The 25,545-nt window shown below is 38.6% G+C and overlaps 1 protein-coding gene across 1 annotated transcript in view; it reads right to left on the bottom strand.

Annotated features, from left to right (window-relative positions):
• TENM3 (teneurin transmembrane protein 3) overlaps window positions 1-25,545 on the bottom strand; it is a 2,735,422-nt gene that overhangs the window by 747,752 nt on the left and 1,962,125 nt on the right. The window contains exon 9 of the mRNA XM_034959455.3: window positions 9,988-10,067. The gene's annotated coding sequence lies outside the window, so the exon portion shown is untranslated. The remainder of the gene's footprint in view (window positions 1-9,987; window positions 10,068-25,545) is intronic.

The following is a 25,545-nucleotide window of genomic DNA, read 5'->3' as shown; positions in this document are numbered from 1 at the left end:
CCACATTTGTTCCTCCAAAGTAGGCAACTAGAAAATATTTGTTAAGTGAATAAATTATGCTCTTTAAGAAAGGAAAAATAGCATGCCTGTAATCCCAGCACTTTGCCCAAGGCGGGCAGATCACCAGGTCAGGAGATCGAGACCATCTTGACCAACATGGTGAAACCCCATCTCTACTAAAAATACAAAAAATTAGCCGGGCGCGGTGGCAGGCGCCTGTAGTCCCAGCTACTTGGGAGGCTGAGGCAGGAGAATGGCGTGAACCCAGGAGGCGGAGGTTGCAGTGAGCCGAGATAGCGCCACTGCAGTCTGGCCTGGGCAAAAGAGCGAGACTCCATCTCCAAAAAAAGAAAAAGAAAGGAAAAATAACTTCATTTGCTTTTTTTTTTTTTTTTTTTTTTTTTGAGAAGTAGTTTTGTTCTTGTCGCCCAGGCTGGATGGAGTGCAATGGTGCAATCTCAGCTCACTGCAACCTCCGCCTCCCAGGTTCAAGCGATTCTCCTGCCTTAGCCTCCCGAGTAGCTGGGATTACAGGCGCTTGCCATCACACCTGGCTACTTTTGTATTTTTAGTAGGGATGGGTTTTCACCGTGTTGGTCAGGCTGGTGTTGAACTCCTGACCTCAGGTGATCCACCTGCCTCAGCCTCCCAAAATGGTGGGATTACAGGCATGAGCCACCATGCCCAGACTGCATTTGCTTTTAACTCTGGCCCAAGGAGTCTTGAAACATATTTTTCTACCACATTAATCAGCACACCAAGAGCAGATGTGAACTGAGGACTCAACAGAATGTGGGCACTTTGCATTCCTATGCCAGCCACTGTAATCGCCGGTGGCTGAAGATGATCTCTGGAGGCCATTTGAATATTCCTGTGCCATCTGGTTTAAACAATATAATGTTTTTAAAAATTAAAGTTGCATTCTTTTTTGTTTTGTTTTGTTTTTTTCAGGTGGAGTCTTGCTCTGTCACCCAGGCTAGAGTGCTGTGGTGCAGTCTTGGCTTACTGCAGCCTTTGTCTCTGGGGCTCAAGAGATTCTCCCACCTCAGCCTCCTGAGTAGTTGGGATTACAGGTGTGCACCGCCATGCTTGGCTAGTTTTTGTATTTTTAGTAGAGATGGAGTTTTGCCACGTTGTCCAGGCTGGTCTTGAACTACTGACCTCAAGCAATCCGTCTGCCTTGGCCTCCCAAAGTGCTGGGATTACAGGTGTGAGCCACCGCAGTCAGCCACAAGAGAATTTTCTTTCAGAAATTCTGCACTAGTCTCTTTCCTCCTCTTAATTTTCACAGCATGTCACTGGGCCTTTGCTGTATCATGAATCACTGTATTTGATGTGTTTTGTTTATGACTTATTTCCCTTAACAATCTGAGAACTGTTTGTAGGTCAGATAAATGTTTGATTCATCTTTTGTATTCCAACAAGGGATACACACAAATTAAAGAAATACATATTTTTAGGCCAGGTGTGGTGGCTCATGCCTGTAATCCCAATACTTTGGGAGGCCGAGGTGGGTGGATCACTCGAGGTCAGGAGTTTGAGACCAGCCTGGCCAACATGGCAAAACCCCATCTTTACTAAAAATACAAAAATTAGCCAGGCGTGGTGGCAGGTGTCTGTAATCCCAGCTACTCAGCAGGCTGAGGCAGGAGAATTGCTTGAACCTGGGAGGCGAAGGTTGCAGGGAGCCGAGATTGTACCACTGCACTCCAACCTGGGAGACAGAGTGAGACTCCGCCTCAAAAAAAAATTTTTTTTTAATTAAAAAAAATACATATATTTTAAACGTGCCCTTGCCTTTAAGGACTCAATTTCTCTTCTAAGTCAATTTTCTCAACTACAGGCCAATGCCTGGGTTTTAATGTTTTCAGTCTGAAAGGATCAGCACCAAGTTCTTAATTGTTCCCTGATTTATACGTGATACTCCCCAAGAGATATTTGTGTATAGCCACAGATCTCACCCACGGTAAAGATAAACGCCATTTAAGCTGTCGCCGATGCCGAGATCTGTGACTGGCACTCAAATCCTTCTTAGACTTTTCCTTTTCCTCTTAAACGGTAATCAGATCTCTCCTTGAGTGCCACTTTCCCTTGATTTTGAAATTTGGCATTTAATGTAATTGTGATTTTAAAAATCCATCAAGAGCAGGGATACGGCTCATGTCAGTGAGAGACGTTATGCGTCAGTGCTTTGCACGCTGAACTTCCCCGCTGAATCTAATGGGTGATGTTTGAAAGGGGGTAGAGGACCCAGGAGGCAATTCCAGGTGACACTAGGTTGCTGACCACTCTGAAGAGCAGAATAGCTGAAGTGCTTTCTCCGCCCACCTCTCACTGTCCCTTTCCAGGGTAGAGGAAAGCAAGTCTTCTAACTGGCTACAAGCTACACTAAGGTAGGTCTTAAGGTCAAAATCTGATACAGAAGAGGGAGTACTGATTGAGGGTTTTCTTTGCACACCTCATTCTTTGGATAAAGGCCTATTGCACTTTATATAAATCTACCCTAAGATCATGCTTGAACCAAAGAACTTTTGTTCACGAAGTGTGTCAATGGTAAGTAATTGAACAGAGAAAAAGGGTGATAGGTAGATCTATAGCTGGACATAGAAAGAGACACACACAGAAGCCAGCACACAAATTGCCAGTTTCTCCTTGAGTGACTCTGAGAAGTACCAGCTGCTGCCTGACTCCCCCATGCTATGTGGGTCAGAAGGATATGAGGACCCAACTATTAAAAACATCACAACAAAATGTACCCTTAGTTGGTCCTAAGGAGTTATAGAAAGCTCCTCTAATTGGCCACATCAGAGCAGATTTTGAACTTCTTGCATGAAAACAACTTACCATTCCTGGTGATAACACCATTTACAATGAGGTTTTACTCTTAAGTGTTCTGGAATAATAGACACAGTATTTTTAAATAAGTGTGTTGCAACAGGCAGGCAGTGTTTTCAAAGGCATCATCTGCTCTCCTTTTAGAAAGGTAGGTTGCTGCTCTGCTGGAAAAGTGAGATTGGCTCTCATGAAATTTCTTTCAATAAACAGTGTCTGAGAGGGATTTTTCTTTTTTGGCACTTGAATGGTATATATGTAAAAAGAAAAAAGTTTCCTTTATAGAGGTACAAAAACATATCCTTTACCCTGAACATGCTATTCAATTGAAGTCACCTTTGTGAATTCAACTGAGTTTTGTTATGTTTACAAATTGAATATTTTTTTACATCTGACTCTTCTAAAAATTTGCTGTAGTTGAACAATTTATCACTATTAGTCTTGTTCAGATGTTATAAATCAACAAAGAGCATGATTATCTGGTAATATCTATGTGTTTGGATTAAGTAAACATAAAATCGGTGAACTAAGGAGGTGTTATTCTTAGGAAAACGAGAAAAGAAAATAATGGAAGTAGACAGTAATCTATGAAATCCATATTTTACTTTGATACTCACCTATACTTGTAATGCTTACTAAATAAAATATACTCTGTTAGTAGATAACAATTATTTTCTGGCTAATCATATTTTATCATAGTTTAGTATCCATCATCATTTGAACTCTGGAATATCTAAATTTGTACAATAAGGAACTTTGCTAAAATTGTGGGGGGAACTGATGAAAATGTACTTTTAGCTTATTTCACATTGATTAAATGAGTTCTTATATGAGAATTATTATAAAAGATTATTGTTGAATTATCAGAGCACATTAAAGAGGTTTATTTAGGTAATATCTGCATGGCAACCACAAACTCCCGTAGAATATTCCTCGGGGCCACTGCGGGGAATCGACTGGGCTGCATGGATCACTGAGCTCATTTGGTATGACATTTCTTATATAGTCAGGCTCACAAAGCAAGAGATAAATCAGCTGTGGAAAACTGTATCTCATAAATAACGTCATAATTGGAAAGGATTTCAATCAAAAGATCCGAAAGCACCTATAGTCTGATGAGGCTCAGTTTAGACATATACATAGCGGATGAATGGGGGACGATGCACTTATACGATGCTGAAACCCAAGAGCCAAGGTCAGAGAATTCTGAGTTGCTGCCTCTACACAACGTTAAGAATATCAGTCTTGGTTATTCAAAGCCATCTCTGTGCTCCTAGAATAGATGCTGCCTACTATATTATTTCCCGGGAAAATGGTTCATTTATTCGTGCATTTTTTTTTTTTTTTTTTTTTGAGATGGAGTCTCGTTCTGTCGCCAGGCTGGAGTGCAGTGGTGCACTCTCGGCTCACTGCAATCTCCACCTCCCAGGTTCAAGTGATTTCCCTGCCTCAGCCTCCTGAGTAGCTGAGACTACAGGTGTGTACCACCACGCCCCGCTAATTTTTTGTATTTTAGTAGAAACGGGGTTTCACCATGTTGGCCAGGATGGTCTTGACCTCCCAACCTCGTAATTCACCCACCTCGGCCTCCCAAAGTGCTGGGATTACAGGCATGAGCCACTGCGTCCAGCCTATTCATGCATTTAACACATACTTATGGAGCTTTTTCTATATACTTGCCATGTTTCCTGCCAGTGTCAGCAAGTGGAATTATGACAGTCCTTTTAGTAGTGGAGTTCTCTGAAACTAGACATGACCATCCCTTCTAACCCTCCTATTTATCAGGCATATTTACCTCTGGTAATCTTTCCTAAAGCAGAACTTTCTAGTCAGAAGCTAACAAGAAAGATGACTTCAACAGAAAACTGGCAATTGGCTACATTTCCTAGAGGTAAAGCTTTCAACATTCATTGCACCTCCCTAAATCTTATTGCAGTGTGATCAGAGAGGTAGGATCTGCTATGCTTGAATTGTGGCTGCTGCATTAAAAAAGAAAAATTCTTGGCATTGCCTATAAGAACATTGACGATATCTGCACACTACCTAAAAAGTCTTAGGATTGAAAGTTCAAAATAGAAACCTGCTATAGGACATGGTGCTCTTCTGAAATAATTATCTCAAATAATAGTAACAGGCACAAATTATTGTGTTATATACAAAGGTATCTTCATTTATTTATTTATAGGCATGGGGTCTCATTTTATCACCCGGGCTAGAGTACAGTGGCAGGATCATGGCTCACTGCAGCCTTGACCTCCAGGACTCAAGCAATCCTCCTGCCTCAGCCTCTCGAGTATCTAGGGCTATAGCAGCATGCCCCCACACCTGGTTATTATTATTATTATTTAGTTTTTTGTACAGCTGGGGTCTTGCTATATTGCCCAGGCTGGTCTCAGACTCCTGACCTCAAGTGATCCTCCCACCTCAGCCTCCCAAAGTGCTGGGATTACCATGCTTGGCCTAAAGGTGCTTTTACAGTGCACAATTTGTTGAGCATTAGTTTACAGATACCTTAGTAGATTGATCAAATTTTGTCTTCATAAATCAATAGTAGGGAGGTATATTATTTCTACTGTACAGATTAAGAAACTGAGATATAAAAAGATAATTAATATTTCCAATTTGTAAGAATTAGAAAGTGACAGAATAAGAATCTGAATCTCATTCAGTTAGTTCCAAGGCCCATGCTATCTTCATGATTTAAAATGGCACTTCATGTAGCATTTTATTTATTTATTTTTACTGATTAGAAAACTGAAAGCAAAAAGGTACCACATATTTTAAAAAACTGTATAATACCCTAGGAAATACTTTCTCTGATTCCTGAGTTAATAAACAGAAGCTTTTGTCCCCTTGCCTCTGGTCATCTTGCTTTGCTCCTTTCCTGACTGTTTTCTGTTGATGGTTCACTGTGACCTCGACCTCCTGGGCTCAAGTGATCCTCCCATCCTGGCCTCCCAAGCAGCTGGGACTACAGGCACATGCCAATATATCTGGTTACTTTTAAATTTTTTTGTAGAAATGAGGTTTCACTATATAACCCGGATGGTCTCAAACTCCTGGGCTCAAGTGATTGTCTCACCTATGCTTCCCAAAGTGCTGGGACCACAGGCATGAGCCACTGTGCCCGGCCTAGGTTTTAAGTCTGTGAGGTTAATGCTTTGTATCTGATCACAGACTAAATTGAAATAATAAACTTCAGAGTAGTGCTTTTTATCATGTTTCAAAGTGACTTTGCCAACAAGCTCTCTGCCTTAAATAGTTATTTCTGCCATTTTTTCACTATCCTTGGGACAGCCCCAACAAGTCCATTTTGCTCACTCTGTAACCTCCCAATGTAGAGTAAATCGCGATTCAACTTCAATTCACCCTTAAAAAAAAGCAATGACCTAACAAAGGAGAATTTTTTCTAAACTTTGGTCTTCTGTTCCTGTTCTTTCATAGGTTATGTACTTCAGCAAGAAAATCTATTTAGCCTCTTAATCTTTTTTTTTTTTTTTAATTGAGGCTAGGATACAGACATGGACATCGTACTTAGAAATTCGCTTCTACTAAGTCAGATCCAAACATTCACAATCAAAGCATTCAATCAGCCTGAACGCTTCCTTGGGTACAGACCCTCCTCAGGATTCTCTGAAATCAGACTGAAAACTTCAGAAAGTTACAGTCTGGAGGCGTTGAACCACACTCCTCACACCCAGGCTCAGAGATAGCCCTGCTCATTCAGAAGGACAGGACTAAGAAGTAGAGTGAAAAATTATCACCATGTCCCACAGATTTAAAACTCTAACTTTTCCCTTGCACCAAACGCTGTTTGCAAAACACCGAAACATCCAGATGAAAAGTCAAATCTGCAGTCAGCCATTCTGATTTTTGTTCTACAAGACAACAAACATAGAGATACTTGTAATCATCAGAGAGGCTTATGATGTTTTTTGACATTGTTAATTTATGCTGTTTCTTTCATCTCGTCCACTTCTTTGCTTATGCGCTAGATAGTGATATATCAGCTTCCAATCCCTGTTGAGGCAGGGAGGGACTATCCATCTTGAGTATCATGTGGGCCCTCTGATTTCCCTTTCCCTTTCCCTTTTGGTCAATACGGCAGGAAAAAGAAAGAAGAATTTTTATCCAAGCCAAAGGCTTTGCAATCTTGAGTTCCATTCTATAAAGGCCCGGGAAAGGGTGGAGCTTACTGACAAAAAATGATAGCCTTGGCTAATCTGGGGATTTCAATTATTTATGATATTCCTTTTCTCCATTTTGAAAACAGACCACATAACATTTTACATGTTTTCTATCCTCTTCACCACCTCTCGTAAACAAGCAGGATTCTGTGCCATGGAAATTGTGTGATCTTTTCTTCTCAGTGCCCTTTTTGGAAAATATTATTTTGTCATATTTTAATTTAAGACATGTTTCTGAGTATTTGTTAGGCTTAGTTAAAATATCTGGGTGACCTTAGGACATATAAAGTATATTCATAATCACACTGGAAAGCATTAGTTAAAACGTATGCAGTAAGAGCATACCCACTAGATCTGCTGTAAATCAGGACAGGCACACTCAAGACATCTTCCTAAATCATATAGTTTGAAGAAACTCTTTTGAAGTTCTTTCCTTTCTTTTTGTTGGTGTGTGTTTTTTTCTTTTCTTTTTTTGTGCTTTTCCAAGGTTAGAAAGCATGTCGTTCTTCTCCTTGCTTTTGGAAGAGCTTGGTGGTATGTGGATGGTAACTTTTGTTTCCTCATCAAGATATATCCTTATATGTGTATTTTAAAGGTAGTAGCCTACCTCCATAGCTGCAACCATCACATAAGAAAATTTATCCTTCAATATGTATCTCAGAGGAACACTATAACATTCAAGTTTCTATATTAGCTATTAAAGACGAACTGCTTGTCCTAGAGAAGCTTCCAGTGTGGGAAGAGTGGAATTCACGAACTGGCAAGAGAAGGATTTGAAGAGAGAGAACCTACAAGACAAGGGGAGGATGGCGTGTTTTTATTATAGTGGCTTTCGTAGGGAGCGCTTTTTCTAAGGCGAAATGCCTAAGACCTGAAGGAATCTCATCACCAGTGGGCTTCGGAGAGCCAAGGATTGCTTTTGCACTGAATATTGAGTTATATTTTTATAGCAGAAAACACACAGTTGATTACATTTCAGCTCAGAGTGCCTGAAATTAGGTGCGTGGCTCCCATTAGTAATAAGAACTGTGCACCCAATTCCCCAGATACTTCAATAATAATTTATCCTAAAAATTTAATTTATTTGAAGTCTATTATAAAACTAGACAGAGAGATAGGTTTTTCACAGTGTATGCTTGTGTAATGATTCACATTTGAATGAAAAGAGAAGTCAGGAGGAGGATTTGAGGAAAATATCAGCAGAGCAACTTAGACAAATCATCACTTATCTAGGTTACATGTATATTGCATGCACATTTCTAGGGTCTTGGTTTCTACAGGCAGTTGTACAAAATATAGTGCAAAAATTCTTACAGAGGATCTTAAAAGAACAATAACTGAAGAAATACACAATGGTAATTTATTAAAATCTGCCTTGCATTAACTGTTTTAGCTTAACGTGAAAGTCTCACCTTTACCTAAATTGAGATCAAGGGAAGAGAGATACCCTGTATACCGAAGATGGCACATAACATAGCTAGCTATTCATTCCAGAGTTTTATTTTCATTTTGATTAATTACTCACTGGGCATGTAAGAATGTGTATGTGTGCACGCAGGAATGCTTATTAAAGTTCTCTCTTATCCCCTTTCTCTGAGATGCCCTTAGGGGAAATGTAAAAACGCAGAGCTTGAGATGGATATTAAAATAAAACAATAGTAGTTGCTGCTATTTTACGCAAAATTACACCACAATTTTATTCTTAAAAAAAAAAGACGACCTTCTATCTTATCTTCTCTCTTCTTAAATGGAATAGCAAAAAACTCTTTTTGCAATACTGAATTAGTGTCAGCTTCACACACACACACACACACACACACACACACACACACGCACACACGATAACTTGTTTTGGATCGAAAATTAATTCAGATACAGTAACCTGAACACAAAATAGTACCAGTGACAAAACCACAGTTGTTGTCATAGACTGTTAAGATGTATGCATGCCCTCTAAACTTCTGACATCATTTAAAAAACTTAATATATTGTCTTTGAATGAATAGCATCAAAAAGAAATATGCTCATATAACTCAATTTCTCTGATGTAAAAATGTTGACATTCCTACATATTCGTATTTTATAATTATTTTGTAATTTATTTAGAAAGTCCTTTACTTCATGAAAACTTTTTGCTAAATTTTGTATTAAAATAAGAAACACAGCATCGACCAGGAGAAAGCAAAGAAATTCAGAGTTCAACCCATTAAGCCCAAAGAGTCAGGACCTTTGTGAATGACTCCCTCTAGGACACTGGATCTTCTGGGCATGTTACTGTACACCCATCCTGAGCGGGACACTTAGCAGATTTTCTCTTGTAAATTCTTTTGTAGCTTCCTGGTAGAAGACACTTTCCATTTTATGGAAAGCCCTCAGAATATGGTTTTAAATGAATCTGTTCACAAGGTTCAAAGGCTTTAAATTACTAGACCATGGTTACCATTGAGAAAACGCATTGAGCTATATCAAGGAGAGAGAAGAAAGTAACCAGGTACAAGTTTAATTCTATAAGGTTGACATGTAAGTGCTGATCAGAAAGGATTAAGACTTCCTGAGAACAAGAGAACTCCCCAACAAATCACTTCCAAACTGGGGAAAGCACGTGTGTGTGCACTCACACACACATACCACACCACACCATACACACTCTATAATCCATTGTGATCATTCTATCCTATCCTGGTAGAAAATTCTCTCTAGTCAAAATGCAGAGATTCTTTACTTTCGAATGTCCTCATTCATCTGATTTTCCAGAAAAAGAAAAGCCTGTAGAAATAGTATGAGAACCAAATTAATTATACTTTTTGGAATCATTTACCTACAGCTAATTCATGAAGGGTAATAGCATAAGTAACGGACTGCAAAGTGAACTGTAGCTTCGTGAAAGTAACTTATTTTGTCAAGACCAACCAGCTGCATATTTGAAGAAGTCTCTAAGACTGGAGACATTTTGGTTCCTGGGACTTACCTTCTCTTCTTTAAAGAAGTCTTTAGTTCTCTTGCTTGAACAGAAATTCTAAATCACTGTGTCTTAGAAGAGCAGGAAATCTAGAATAAAATAAATAAAACACATAAACTGGAAGAAAATTTGATAAGATGGTTTATATGAATAATTTTAGTTCGAATACTTTTTGAAAATTATCAGCTGTATTATAACAAGGGATTACTATTGATTTATTACAATTATACAGAAAAGATGATAAATAACCATAGGAACAATGTTTGTAGGCTACCCAAGCAGTGTGTTAAGCTGAGCTTTATTTTATGTGTTCACATAGAGTCTTTGCTTTTTTTCCAGTAGTTTAAAATGAATAAATTTATATGGCTATTTATCATTACAAAAAGCGAAATGTTGAAGAATTTACCTAAGCCCTGCCACCTTGCTATCTTGTTTAAAGGCCCTCCCATACCTGTCCCTGTTGCAGATCCCAATGGCATGTTATAGGAATTAGATCAAGGTTATGTTGAAGATCTATAACATATGTGTAGGGATAGACACACACATACACATACATACATTACACACACACAGCACGAGATAGCCTGGAATAGACTATCTTTCTTCTCTTTCTTCTAATTAGATCTTAGGTTACGCTGTGTTCCTGGAGCCCAGGATTAGGTTCACTACAGTGTGAACTTACAAATATTTGCTTCTGGTAATATTGAAGAAAAAAAAATACAGGAGTTTCCTATTTTTGCATGTCACTCAGTCATTTTAAACCACAGTCACAGCAAAAGTAAATCAATGCCTTGAGTTTCTCATTTTAGCAATTCAGCCTTTTGGAGTAGTTTCCAGTGTCAAACAGTGAGTCCCATTTTCTCTGTCCCCCTTCTTTCCCTGATCCTCACCTTACATTAAGAAACAAAAAAGGAACACAAGAACACACAAACAACAACAACAACAACAAACCATGGAGGATTTAGGAGAGGCAAAGAGAAGGAGTAAGAAATTACTTTTAGGTTTGAACCTTGTTGACTAAGAGATAATCAATATGATTATCAGAAAAATGGAAACTGGGAGAAAACTAGTTTTTCAGAAAGCTGGGCAGGGTGTGGTGGCATGAATGAAATTGGTGACTTGGGAAATTGAAAAGGGTGAACAAGGACCGGAGAGGCTGATTGGGTGTTATAAGTAGGTGAGCACAAAAGATTAAATAGAAATCTAGGGAGATGGAGTAGAATAGGTATGTTCTAGACCTTGTTGGGAGGTTTCCATGATTTTCCCAGGAAACTCTGTGTAAGCCACTAACTGAGAAATAACCCAAGGTGGGAATTTGCTTTGCAAAAAACTGGAAAGTCAGGAAGGCACAGAAGATATGGGAAAGAGTAAAGGAGTAGATGACTTTGGAAACCGGACTGTGTTCAATTGATTGATTAAGCCCTTTCCTGCCTTTGTCCCTTCCTTCTCCCTCTCCTCTCCTCTCCCCTCTCCTCCCCTCCCCTCCCCTGCCCTCTTCTGCCCTCCCCTCCCCTGCCTTCCCCTCCCCTCCTATCTCCTCACTTCTCTGCCTCACCTCGGCCTCCCCTGCCCTCTTCTCCCCTTCCCTCCCCTTCCATCCCCTCCTGTCCCCTCCTCCTCTCCTCTCCTTTCATTTCCTTTTCTCCCTCCCTCCCTTCCCAACTTCCTCCTTCTCTTTCTTCAATTATTAATTTATTTAACTGATGTTTGCTGAGCACTTTTTATTCGTTTAAGCATTGTGCTAGGTACCAGACAGGGACAGGAAAGTGGCTCTAAGATAAAGCATCTGTGGAGGGAATGAGGTTACTTTCTGGGCTTTTTTCTTCATGATCATGTCAGTGACAATCGTCTATCCCAGGCTATCTCGTGCTGTGTGTGTGTCATGTATGTATGTATATGTGCATATCTATCACTACAGATATGTTACAGTATCATTCATGTTTGTCTTCTCTTTTGCATTAATTCTTCTGATTTTTTCACACAGTGGGAACCTGAAGTAGGTTACTGCATATATGTCCTTGGTGTTTTTATTTAAAAAGCTTCCCACTACTTCAGACTGGCTGCTGTGTACCTAAGCACACTTTTTGCACCAGTGCTGCCATGGCACAGCAAACAACTGCTAGAGATGAACCCAATGAAGGGGCTTTCTACAAAACATCAAGGGGTAGTGGGAGAACAGATGCGACATCCTGACATTGGAAGTGGTTTCCTGAGCAGGGAAAGGTGATTTAACTCGGGTGTGTGGCAATCCGTGCCCACAGATCAGTATTCCGCTACTGAAAGAAAAAATTTAAAAGTCTTTCAACCAAGAAAACAGGATTCAAACATCTTGAGGCGTTTGAGCCACCATGCCCTGGAAATAAAGCGATTGGTGGAGTGAACACTTTAGCTCCGGACCTCAGATGGCTCTTGAAAACCCAAGATTTTTGAGGCAGTGTTCTAGGGTTTCTAGAAAGTTGGATTTGAATTTCATCTTTTAGACTATGTTATTTTATGGCCGGGCGCAGGGGCTCACTCCTGTAATCCCAGCACTTTGGAAGGCCGAGGCGGGTGGATCACTTAAGGTCAGGAGTTCGAGACCAGCCTGGCCAACATGGAGAAACCTCATCTCTACTGAAAATACAAAATTAGCCAGGCATGGTGGCGGGCGCCTATAATCCCAGCTACTCGGGAGGCTGAGGCAAGAGAATCACTTGAACCCGAGAGGCAGAGGTTGCAGTGAGTCAAGATTGCGCCACTGCATTCCAGCTTGGGCAACAAGAGTGAAACTCTGTCTCAAAAAAATAATCATAATAAAATAAAATATGTATTTTAGCTTCCTGCAGCTATTCAAGAAGTCTATAGCTCTGCATTGGTCTTGAACTCAAGTCTGTGCAGATCTTGCCACATGTAATTGTTGCAATGTGGGCCCTACTATAGCAGGGATGTCATAGGCTCGGTGAAGTGCCAGATGCTTTAAGTGCAGGATCTAAAACCAGACTGCCTGCGAACAGACTCTAACTCTGCCACAGAACAGCTATGTCAGTATAACCTTGAGCAAGACACTTAAATGGTCTATTCTTAATTACTGCCACTTTAAAACGGGCAGGAAATACCTTCTCATGGGTTTGTTATGTGGATAAAATGAGTTAACATTTGTAAAGCACTTAAAAGAATACTAGTACATTTAATAATAATTTGAAATCCTAAATTACAATTATTTATATTTATAAATAAAGATGAAATAATTTTGCCCTAGTTAGCGGAAATCATTGCTTTTTAGACCAGGAACAGAATCTTGCTTGGTAAGAAGAAGTTATCAATGAATCTTTGCCAATGGATGTTTGAAATTGGACTCAGAATGAAGCTAGTCATATTCTTCTAGAGCCAACTCACCTCTCAATTAGCATAGACTACCTTGAGGTGAACAATACAGGATGGAACAAATGTGCTGTGTGTTTGAAAATGCTTGAGCAAAATCACACGAAGTAGAAAAAAGTATAATGAGAGGTGTTTGTTTGTTTGTTTTATCATTAGAGTAGTTAAAATTTGGCCCAGGCACAGTGGCATGCACCTGTAATCCCAGCTACTTGGGAGGCTAACGTGGGAGGATGGCTTGAGCCTAAGAGTTTGAGGCTGCAGTGAGCTATGATGGCACCACTGCATTCCAGCCTGGGTGACAAAGAGGAACCCTGTCTCTAAAAATAAAAATAAAAAATTTTCTTAAATCCTCAGTGTCGTTATGTATGAATATGTCCTCTGCTCCTCACCAAGTTGCAATTTTACCTTCAAACAAATCACAGTGAGCATAACAGTAAGATGCCGATTCTTCCTGTGTAAATTCACTAGCTAAACACCATAGGAAAAAATATATGAAAACAACATTTAAATGTGCCAATACAAACAGACAAATAACATAATTCAAAGAAAGCTGCTGCCTTGCCCTTGAGGTGGTAACTCACTCCTGCAGATAAATGATTAAACTTTATTCTGCTGATACTGAACAACTATCTCCTAGGAAAATACATTTGATATAGAAGTTTGGTGATATGATCCAAAGAATCTAAAACTGTACTTACAATATATTTGATAAAGAAGTTTGGCCAGGCATGGTGGCTCACGCCTGTAATCCCAGCACTTTGGGAGGCTGAAGCGGGTGGATCACTTGAGGTCAGGGGTTTGAGACCAGCCCGGCCAACCTGGTGAAACCCGTCTCTACGAAAAATACAAAAATTAGCTGTTCATGGTGGCACATGCCTGTAAGTCCCAGCTACTCAGGAGCCCGAGGCAGGAGAATTGCTTGAACCCAGGAGATGGAGGTTGCAGTGGGCTGAGATTGCACCACTGCACTCCAGCCTGGGAAACAGAGTGAGACTCCGTGTCACAAAAAAAAAAAAAAAAAAAAAAAAAAAGGAGTTTGGAGGGGGAGAGAGTATGAATTATTCACAGTTTAACAGAATGAGAGTACATCTGTATAGAACTCCATTATTTTTATTTTTTTCCATCCTGTTAGTATAAATGGATATAAGGAAGATTCCTACTTTATAAAAAGTATATAACACACAAGAGGAAGGCACAGTTTAAGAGTTTAGGGCAGTTTTCAACACACCATGAAATAAGCTGGCAAAAATACACTGAGAACTGTTGACTGTCAAAACCATTTCAAAAAGTAAATTGAGTTTGTTATAAAAAAAATCAGCAAGATAAATTAGTTTAATAAAGTTGTGGCTGAGAAGTATTTAAGTAATTTTTTTATCAGGAAAATTAATAACTTTTTTAGGGGTCACTTGCCATTTTAACACTAGACTAACACATGAAGAAAGCAAGAGTAGCGGTTCCTATAAAAAGTGTTTCCAAAATGTGTGCGAGTGGTCTTTGCATGCTGCAGAGATAACACTAGATGATCGAAATGCCAGATTCTTTGAAAAGTGTTTGTAATATTTATTCATTCCATTGTTTAGCAAATATGATTTGTGCATACTATGTGTCATTTTGGGTTTGGGGGCTATAAAGCCAGGCACAGCCTTTGCCCTCATGTAGTGAGACAGACATTAGATTATCGGCCGGGCGCGGTGGTTCACGCCTGTAATCCCAGCACTTTGGGATGCCAAGGTGGGCGGATCACCTGAGGTCAGGAGTTCCAGACCAGCCTGGCCAACATGGTGAAACCCTGTCTCTACTAAAAATACAAAAATTAGCCGGGCATGGTGGCGGGCGCCTGTAATCCCAGCTACTTGGGAGGCTGAGGCAGGAGAATCACTTGAACCTGGGAGGTGGAGGTTGCAGTAAGCAGAGATCATGCATTGCACTCCAGCCTGGGCGATAGAGCAAGACTCCATCTTGAAAAAAAAAAATCAGATTATCACACACAGATGCAGTTGTAACATACAACAACTACGTGCTGTAGGACCACAGCACAGAAGGACCAAGGGACCCAGTGAAGGCTCCTTGAGGAAGTGGCATTTCTAACAGATCTGGAAGTTGGGATTTATCTAGGTTGGATGGAGCAAGAGTGGGATGCTGGGATGGAGAATCTTCCAGAAGGAAGGGAGAGCCTGCACAAGACCCCGTGATAGAAGGGAGAATGGTGAGTTTGAGGAGGTGAGAGAAGTCCAGTTTTGGGGCTCAGAGCCATTGACTTGGTGGTGTAGCAGGAGGTTGGGTGTCAAAGGGACTGAACTAAGCAGTGTGTGGTGGGGCATATTAGGATTTTGATTTTCATCCTGAGAACAATGGAAACCTTTGGAGGGATTTAAGCAGGAGACATAGTCATCATGTTTGTGTTTTGAGAGTATTACTCTGACTGCAGTTTGGAAAAGTGATTGAAAAAGGACGGAAAGCTTAGTGGGAACTATTTCAACAGCCACAGCAGCAGCAAGAGAACTGCTGATACAACAGTTGCCAATGAGCATCTAAAACCCCCACATTAAAAAGACTCGAGTGAAATTTAGGAGGTGAGATTAATGACACTAGCCAATAGATAATGTCATATGCATGTCAAACAGGCAGAATTTTTAGAGTTTTGTTAATTCTATTGGTAGGGAGTTCCAGAATTCATGTTTTCATAAATTCTAATGTTTCAAAAACTAAAGTTTGTTGCATGTTCTGAAGATAAATGCTACAATTAAAATGGCAAGTGAGACCAAAAAATGCTATTAATTGTACTGATTACAATAACATTACTTAAATACTTCTCAACTTCACTGATCGAATTTGTTTATCCTGCTGGTATTTTTAATAACAAGCTCAATTTGCTGATTTAAACTGTGTTGCCATGCTTTCACTGGCATGTCAAGAAGCAGTGACGAAATTTAAACTTTGGACTCAACATGTAAGACAAAAATCATTTAAATAACAAATCAAACTTTGAATTATTTCTGGTAGAAACAAACCTTCAGGTATGGTGGGATTTGAGACCTTACAAAATGACTGTTTAGAATATCTCACAATGTTAAAAGATGCATTTGGAAAAGGAACGAACAAAACCCCCAAGAACCATGAGACTATGTAAAAGACTGAACCTATGACTGATTGGGGTACCTGAAAGAGATGGGAAGAATGGAACCAAGCTGGAAAACACACTTCAGGGTATCACCCAGGAGAACTTCCCCAACCTAACAAGACAGGCCAACATTGAACTCAGGAAATCCAGAGAATCCCAATAAGATATTCCATGAGAAGATCAACCCCAAGACACATAATCCTCAGATTCTCCAAGGTTGAAACGAAGGAAAAAATGTTAAGGGGAGCCAGAAAGAAAGTCCAGGTCACCTACAAAGGAAAGCCCATTAGACTAACAGTGGACCTTTCAGCAGAAACCCTACAAGCCGGAAGATATTGGGGGCTGATATTCAACATTCTTAAAGAAAATAATTTCCAACCCAAAATTTCATATGTGGCCAAACTAAGCTTCGTAAGCAAAGGAGAAATAAAACCTTTCCAGACAACCAAATGCTGAGGGAATTCATCACCACCAGGCCTGCCTTACAAGAGCTCCTGAAGGAAGCACTAAATATGGAATGGAAAAACTTACCAGCCACTACAAAAATACTGAAGTACACAGACCAGTGACACACTATGAAGCAACTACATCAACAAATCTGCAAAATAACCAGCTAGCATCATCATGACAGGATCAAATTCATACATAACAATATTAACCTTAAATGCAAATGGGCTAAATGCCCCAAGTAAAAGACACAGAATGGCAAGCTGGATATAGCCAAGACCCATTAGTGTGCTGTAGTCAAGAGACCTATTGATATGGTTTGGCTGTGTCCCCACCCAAATCTCACTTTAAATTGTAATAATCACTGTGTGTTAAGGGTGGGGCCAGGTAGAGATAACTGAATCATGGGAGTGGCCTCCCCCATGCTGTTCTTGTTGTAGTAAGTCTCATGAGATCTTCTGGTTTTATAAATGGAAGTTCCCTTGTATGATTGCCTTGCTGCCATGTACAACATGCCTTGGCTTCTCCTTTGCCTTCCACCACTTGTGAGTCCTCCCCAGCCATGTGGAACTGTGAGTACATTTGACCTCTTTCCTTTAAAGATTACCCAGTCTGGGGTGTGTCTTTATTAGCAGTGTGAGAACAGACTAATACATCCATCTCACAGGCAAAGACACATATAGGCTTAAAAGAAAGGGATAGAGGAAAATTTACCAAGCAAATGAAAAGCAGAAAAATGCAGGTGCTGCAATCCTAGTCTTTGGCAAAACGGACTGTAAACCAACAAAGATCAAAAAAGACAAAGAAGGGCATTACATAATGGTAAAAGGTTCAATGCAACAAGAAGAGCTAATTATCCTAAATACATATGCACCCAATACAAAAGCACCCAGCTTCATAAAACAGGTTCTTAGAGACATGCAAAGAGATATAGACTCCCACACAATAATAGTGGGAGACTTTAGCACCCCACTGTCAATATTACACAGATCATTGAGACAGAAAAGTAACAAAGATATTCAGGACTTGAACTCAGCTCTGGATCAAGTGGACCTGATAGATATCTACAGAACTCTCCCTCAAAAAACAACAGAATATACATTCTCCTCAGTGCCAAATGACACCCTAAAATCTTTCACATAATTGGATGTAAAACACTCCTCAGCAAATGCAAAAGAACTGAAATCATAACAGTGTCTCAGATCACAGCACAATCAACTTAGAACTCAAGATTAAGAAACTCACTCAAAACCACACAACTATATGGAAAGTGAACAACTTGCTCCTGAATGGCTCCTGGGTAAATAGCAAAATTAAGGCAGAAATCAAGAAGTTCTTTGAAACCAATGAGAACAAAAAGACAACATACTAGAATCTCTGGGATGCAGCTAAAGAAGTAGTAAGAGGGAAATTTATAGCACTAAATGTCCACATCAAAAAGCTAGAAAGATCTCAAATCAACATCCAAACATCAAAACTAAAAGAACTAGAGAACCAAGAACAAACCCCAAAGCTAGCAGAAGACAAGAAATAATCAAGATTAGAGTGGAACTAAAGGAGACAGACATGCAAAAAAAACCTTCAAAAATCAACAAATCCTGGACTTTTTTTTTGAAAAAATTAATAAGATAGATAGAACTCTAGCTAGACTAATAAAGAAGAAAAGAGTGAAGACTCAGACACAATAAAAAATGATAAAGGGGACATCATCACTGACCCCACAGAAATATAACCATCAGAGAATACTATAAACATCTCTATGCAAATAAACTAGAAAATCTAGAAGAAACAGACAAATTCATGGACACATACACCTCCCAAGACAGAATCAGGCAGAAGTTGAATCTCTGAATAGACCAATAACAAGTTATCAAATTGAGGCAGTAATAAATAGTCTATTAACCACAAAAATCCAGGACCAGATGGATTTACAGCTGAATTCTACCAGAGGTACAAATAGGAGCTGGTACCATTTCCTCTAAAACTATTCCAAACAATTGAAAAAGAGAGACTCCTTCCTAAATGCATTTTATAAGGCCAGCATCATTCTGATACCAAAACCTGACAGAGATACATCAACAATAACAAAAACTTGAGGCCAATATCCCTGATGAACATCGATGCAAAAGTCCTCCATAAAATACTGGCAAACCAAATCCAGCAGCACTTCAAAAGGCCCATCCACCATGATCAAGTTAGCTTCATCCCCAGATGAAAGAATGGTTCAACATATGCAAATCAATAAATGTAATTCATCAGATAAAGAGAACTAAAGTCAAAAACCACGATTATCTCAATAAATGTAGAAAAAGCCTTTGATAAAATTCAACATTCCTTCATATTAAAAACTGAATAAACTAGGTATTGAAGTAACATACCTCCAAATAGTGGGAGCCATTTATGACAAACCCACAGCCAACATCATACTGAATGGGCAAAAGCTGGAAGCATTCCACTTGAAAACTGGGACAAGACAAGGATACCCTTTCTCACCACTCCTTTTCAACATAGTATTGGAAGTTCTGGCTAGGGCAATCAGGCAAGAGAAAAAATAAAGGGTATTCAGATAGGAAGAGAGGAAGTCAAACTGTGTCTGTTTGCAGATGACATGATCCTATATCTAGAAAACCCCATCGTCTGAGCCCAAAAGCTTCTTAAGCTAATAAGCAACTTTAGCAAAGTCTCAGGATACAAAATCAATGTGCAAAAATCACAAGCATTCCTACACATCAGCAATATACAAGCACAGAGCCAAATCATAAATGAACTCCTATGCACAATTGCTACAAAGAGAATAAAATACCTAGGAATACAGCTAACAAGGGAGGTGAAGGACCTCTTCAAGGAGAACTATAAAACACTGCTCAAGGAAATCAGAGAGGAAACACACAACTGGAAAAACATTCCATCCTCATGGATAGGAAGAACCAACATCATGAAAATGGCCACACTGCCCAAAGCAATATATAGATTCAATACTATTCCAATCAAACTATCATTGATATTCTTCACAGAATTAGAGAAACTACTTTAAAATTCATGTGGAACCTAAAAACACCCCATATAGCCAAGACAATCTTGAGCAAAAAGAGCAAAGGTGGAAGCATCATGCCCCTGACTTCAAACTACACTGCAAGGCTACAGTAAGCAAAACAGCATGGTACTGGTACAAAAACAGATACATAGACCAAAGGAACAGAAAAGAGAACTCAGAAATAGGGCCACATGTCTACAACCATCTGATTTTCAACAAACGTGATAAAAACAAATAATGGAGAAAGAATTCCCTATTTAATAAATGGTGCTGAGAGAACTGCCTAGCCATATGCAGAAAATCAATACTGGACCCCTTCCTTACACCTTATAGAAAAATTAACTCAAGATGGATTAAAGACTTAAATGGAAAACCCAAAACTATAAAAATCCTAGAAGAAAATCTGGGAAATACCATTCAGGACCTAGGCATAGGCAAAGACTTCATGACATAAATGTCAAAGGCAATTGCAACAAAAGCAAAAACTGACAAATGCAATCTAATTAAACTAAAGAGCTTCTGCACAGCAAAAGAAACTATCATCAGAGCAAAGAGAAAACCTACAGAGTTGGAGAAAATTTTTGCAATATCCACCTGACAAAGGTCTAATTCCCAGAATTTACAAGGAATTTAAACAAATTTACAAGAAAAACCAAAGAACCCCATTAAAACGTGGGTGAAGGACATGAACAGACAATTATCAAAAGAACACATATTTATGTGCCCAATAAACATATAAAAAAACGCTGAACATCACTGATCATTAGAGTAATGCATATCAAAACCACAATGAGATAGCATCTCACCTAGTCAGGATGGCAATTATTAAAAAGTCAGGAAACAACAGATGCTTTTACACTGTTGGTGGGAATGTAAATTTGTTCAACCATTGTGGAAGACAGTGTGGCTATTCCTCAAAGACCTAGAACCAGAAATACCAGTTGACCCAGCAATTCCATTATTGGGTATATACTTAAAGAAACATAAATCATCCTATTATAAAGATACATGCACAGGTATGTTCACTGCAGCACTATTCCCAATAGCAAAAACATGGAATCAACCCAAATGTCCATCAGTGATAGACTGGATAAAGAGAATGTTTTACATATACACCATGGAATTCTATGGAGTCATGAAAAGGAACAACATCATGTCCTTTGCAGGACATGGATGGAGCTGGAAGCCATTATCCTCAGCAAACTAATGCAGGGACAGAAAATCAAACACTGCATGTTCTCACTTATAAGTGGGAGCTGAACAATGAGAACACATGAACACAGGGAGGAAAACACCAAACACTGGGGTCTGTCATGGGGTGGGGTGGGGGGAGAGAGAGCATTAGGAAAAATAGCTAATGCATGCTGGGCTAAATACATAGGTAACGGGTTGATAGGTGCAGGAAACCACTGTGGCACACGTTTATCTATGTAACAAACCTGCACATCCTGCACATGTATCCTGTAAATTGAAGTAAAATACAACAACAACAACAACAACAAAGATGCATTGATTGAACATAGGACAACAGACCAAAAAAAAAAAAAAAAAAAAAAAAAGGAGAGAGATGCATGTAGAAGGTGCTTTTTGCCAAAAAATGAAGACTTAAGTTATATGTGAAACATGTTAACTAACTCCCTCCAACCTGAATATTTATTCAATATAAAGAATGTAAGCAGTTGTTGGATATTGTGAATGATCCAACTAATTTTCTACTACTTATATTTGAAGTTTTGTTAGTTTGATACTAATTTTAAAAAATTAAACATATTCCATTTCAATTTATTTTATTTTTACAGTTCTTCATATGAATATAAGGATAATACAAAGACTTTTACAATGTTTCATGTGCATCTCCTAGTCATATTAATAAAGCAACAGTTTGTTTTATAAATCAGTTACATCAAGATTCAACTACTCTTATATCAGACAAAATAGATTTCAAGACAAAAAGTTTAAGAAGTCAAAGAAAATCACTATATGATGACAAAGGGGTCAATTCAGCAAGAGGATATAACAATTTTAAATATGTATGCACCCAACATTGGATGACCCACATACATAAAGCAAATATTGATAGTGCTAAAGAGAGAGATAGGCCCTAATACAATAATAGCTGGAGACTTCAATACCCACTTTCAGCACTGACAGATGTTCCAAACTGAAAATCAAAAAGGAAACATTGGACTTAATATAGTTTGGATGTGTGTCCTTGCCCAAATCTGGTACTGAAATGTAATTCCCAGTATTGGAGGTGGGGGCCTGGTGAGAGGTGATTGGATCATGGAGCAAGAGGGGGAAATGTTAAACCATTCATGAGAACCCCATGATCTCATGAATGGTTTAGTACCTCCCCTGCTTGTTCTCTTGATCCTGCTTTTGCCATATGATGTGCAAATTCCCGCTTCACCTGCTACCATGATTGTAAGCTTCCTGAGGTCTCTGCAGAAGCTGACGCCAGACGTTTGCTTCCTGTACATATTGCTGAATTGTGAGCCAATTAAAGTGCTTTTCTTATGAATTGCCCAGTCTCAGGTATTATTTATTCAGCAATGTGAAAATCGACTAATACAATACTTAATCTGCACTATAGACTAAATGGACCTAACAGATATTTATAGAACATTTCATCCAATGATTGTAGGATACACATTCTTATCCTCAGCACATGGATCTTTCTCATGGATAGACCACATGTTAAGTCAGAAAACAAGTCTTAAAATATTTAAAAAATTGAAATAATATCAAGCATCTTCTCCGAACACATGGAATAAAACTAGAAATCAATAACGAGGAATTTCAGAAAACACACAAATACAAGCAAATTAAACAATATGCTCCTGAATGACCAGTGGGTCAATGAGGAAATTAAGAAGAAAACTGGAAAATTTCTTGAAACAAATGATAGTGGAAACACAACATACCAAAACCAGTGAGATACAGCAAAAGCAGTGTTAAGAAGAAGTTTATAGTCATAAGAGCCTACATCAAAAAAGAAGAAAAACTGCAAATAAACAACCTAGTGATGCATCTTAATGAATTAGAAAAGCAAGAGTAAGCCAAACCCCAAATTAATAGAATAAAATAAATAATAAATGAGATTGAAGTGAAGAAAGCAATACAAAAGATAATGAAACAACAAGTTGGTTTTTTGAAAAGTTAAGCAAAATTGACAAGCCTTTATCCAGACTAAGAAAAACAGAGAAGATCCAAATAAATAAAAGCAGAGATGAAAAAGGAGACATTACAACTGATTTCATAGAAATTCAAAGTATCATTGGTGCTACTATGAGCAAGTATATACCAATAAACTGGAGCATCTAGAAGAAATGGACAAATTCTTAGACACATACAACCTACCAAGGTTTAACCATGAAGAAATCCGAAACTGGAACAAATCAATAACAAGTAATGAGATCAAAGCCATGATAAAAAGTCTTCCAGTAAAGAAAAGCCCAGGACCCAATAGCTTCACTGCTGAATTCTACCAAACATTTAAAGAAGGGTAATATCAATCCTATTCAAACTCTTCCAAAAAGTAAAGGAGTAGACAATGCTTCCTAACAAATTCTACAAGGCAATTATTATCCTGATATCAAAACAAGACAAAACCACATCAAACAAACAAACCCAAACAGGCCAATATCTCTGATGAATATTGATGCAAAAATCATCACCAGAATACTAGCAAACTGAATTCAACAATAAATTTAAAAGATTATTCATTCTGGACAAGTGGGATTTATCTCTGTGATGCAAGGATGTCTCAGCATATGCAAATCAATCATTGTGATACATCATATTGACAAAATGAGGGACAAAAAATATGATTATTTCAACTGATGCTTAAAAAGCATTTGATGAAATTTGACATCCCTTCATGATAAAAACCCTAAAGAAACTGGGGACAGAAGGAAGATGCATAATAAAAGCCATATATGACACACCCACAGCGAGTATTATACTGAATAGAAAAAAAAAGGAAAGCCTTTCCTCTAAGATCTAGAATGGAACAAGGATGCCCATTTTCATCATTGTTATTCAATATAGTACTGAAAATCCTAGCTAGAGCAATCAGACGAGGAAAAAAAAGGGCATTCAAATTGGAAAGGAAGAAGTCAAATTATCCTTGCTTGTGGATGATATGATTTTATATTTGGAAAAACCTAAAGACTCCATAAAAAACTATTAGAACTGATAAACAAATCCAGTTAAGTTGCAGGATACAAAATCAACATACAAAATCAGTAGCATTTCTATATGCCAACGGTGAGCAATTTGAAGAGAAATCAAAAAAGTAATCCCATTTACAATAGCCATCAATAAAATTAAAGTAATCCCATTTATAATAGCCATTTACAATAGCCATCAATAAAATTAAATACCTAAGAAGATCTCTATAATGAAAACTATAAAATGTTGATGAAAGAAATTAAAGAGGGAACCAAAAAAATTCTTCCACCATGGATTGGAAGAATCAATATTGTTAAAATGTCCACCCTACCCAAAGCAATCTATAGATTCAATGCAATCCCTATCAAAATAATGACATTCTTCACAGAAATATAAAAAACAATCCTAAAATTTATATGGAATCACAAAAGACCCAGAAGAGCCAAAGCTATCCCAAGCAAAAAGAATAAAACTGAAGGAATTACATTACCTGACTTCAAATTATACTGCAGAGTTATAGTAACCAAAACAGCATGGTACTGGCATAAAAATAGACACACTGGTCAAATGGAACAGAGTAAAGAACCCAGAAACAAATCCACACACCTCCAGTAAACCATTTTCAACCAAGGTGCCAAAAACATACATTGGGGAAAAGATTCTCTCCTCAATAAATAGTGCTGGGAAAACTGGCTATCCATATGAAGAAGAATGAAACTTGATCCCTCTCTCTCACCATATACAAAAATCAAATAAAAATGGATTAAAGACATAATCTAAGACCTCAAACTATGAAACTACTACAGGAAAACACTGAGGAAACTCTATAGGACATTGGTCTGGGCAAATATTTCTTGAGTAATACCCCACGAGCACAGGCAACCAAAGCAAAAACAGATAAATGGGATCACATCAAGTTAAAAAGCTTTTGTACAGCAAAGGAAACTATCAATAAAGTAAAGAGACAACCCACAGAATGGGAGAATATATTTGTAAACTACTCATCTGACAAGGAATTCATGATCAGAGTATATAAGGAGCTCAAACAACTATATAGAGAAAAATCTAACAATCCAATTAAAAATGGGAAAAAGATTTGAACAGACATTTCTCAAAGGAAGACTTACAAATGGCACCAACCCAAATGTCCATCAGTGATAGACTGGATTAAGAAAATGTGGCACATATACACGATGGAGCACTATGCAGCCATAAAAAGGATGAGTTCATGTCTTTGCAGGGACATGGATGAAGCTGGAAACCACATTCTCAATAAACTGTCACAAGGACAGAAAACCAAACACCACATGTTCTCACTCATAGGTGGGAGCTGAACAATGAGAACACACGGACACAGGGCGGGGAATATCATACACTGGGGCCTGTCAGGAGGTGGGGGACTGGGAGAAGGATAGCATTAGGAGAAATACCT

Source organism: Pan paniscus, chromosome 3 (genome assembly GCF_029289425.2).
Source record: "Pan paniscus chromosome 3, NHGRI_mPanPan1-v2.0_pri, whole genome shotgun sequence".
In the NCBI taxonomy this organism is placed as follows: Eukaryota; Metazoa; Chordata; class Mammalia; order Primates; family Hominidae; genus Pan; species Pan paniscus.
Note: the sequence above shows the minus strand (reverse complement) of the source record. Positions and strands in the feature narration are given on the sequence as shown.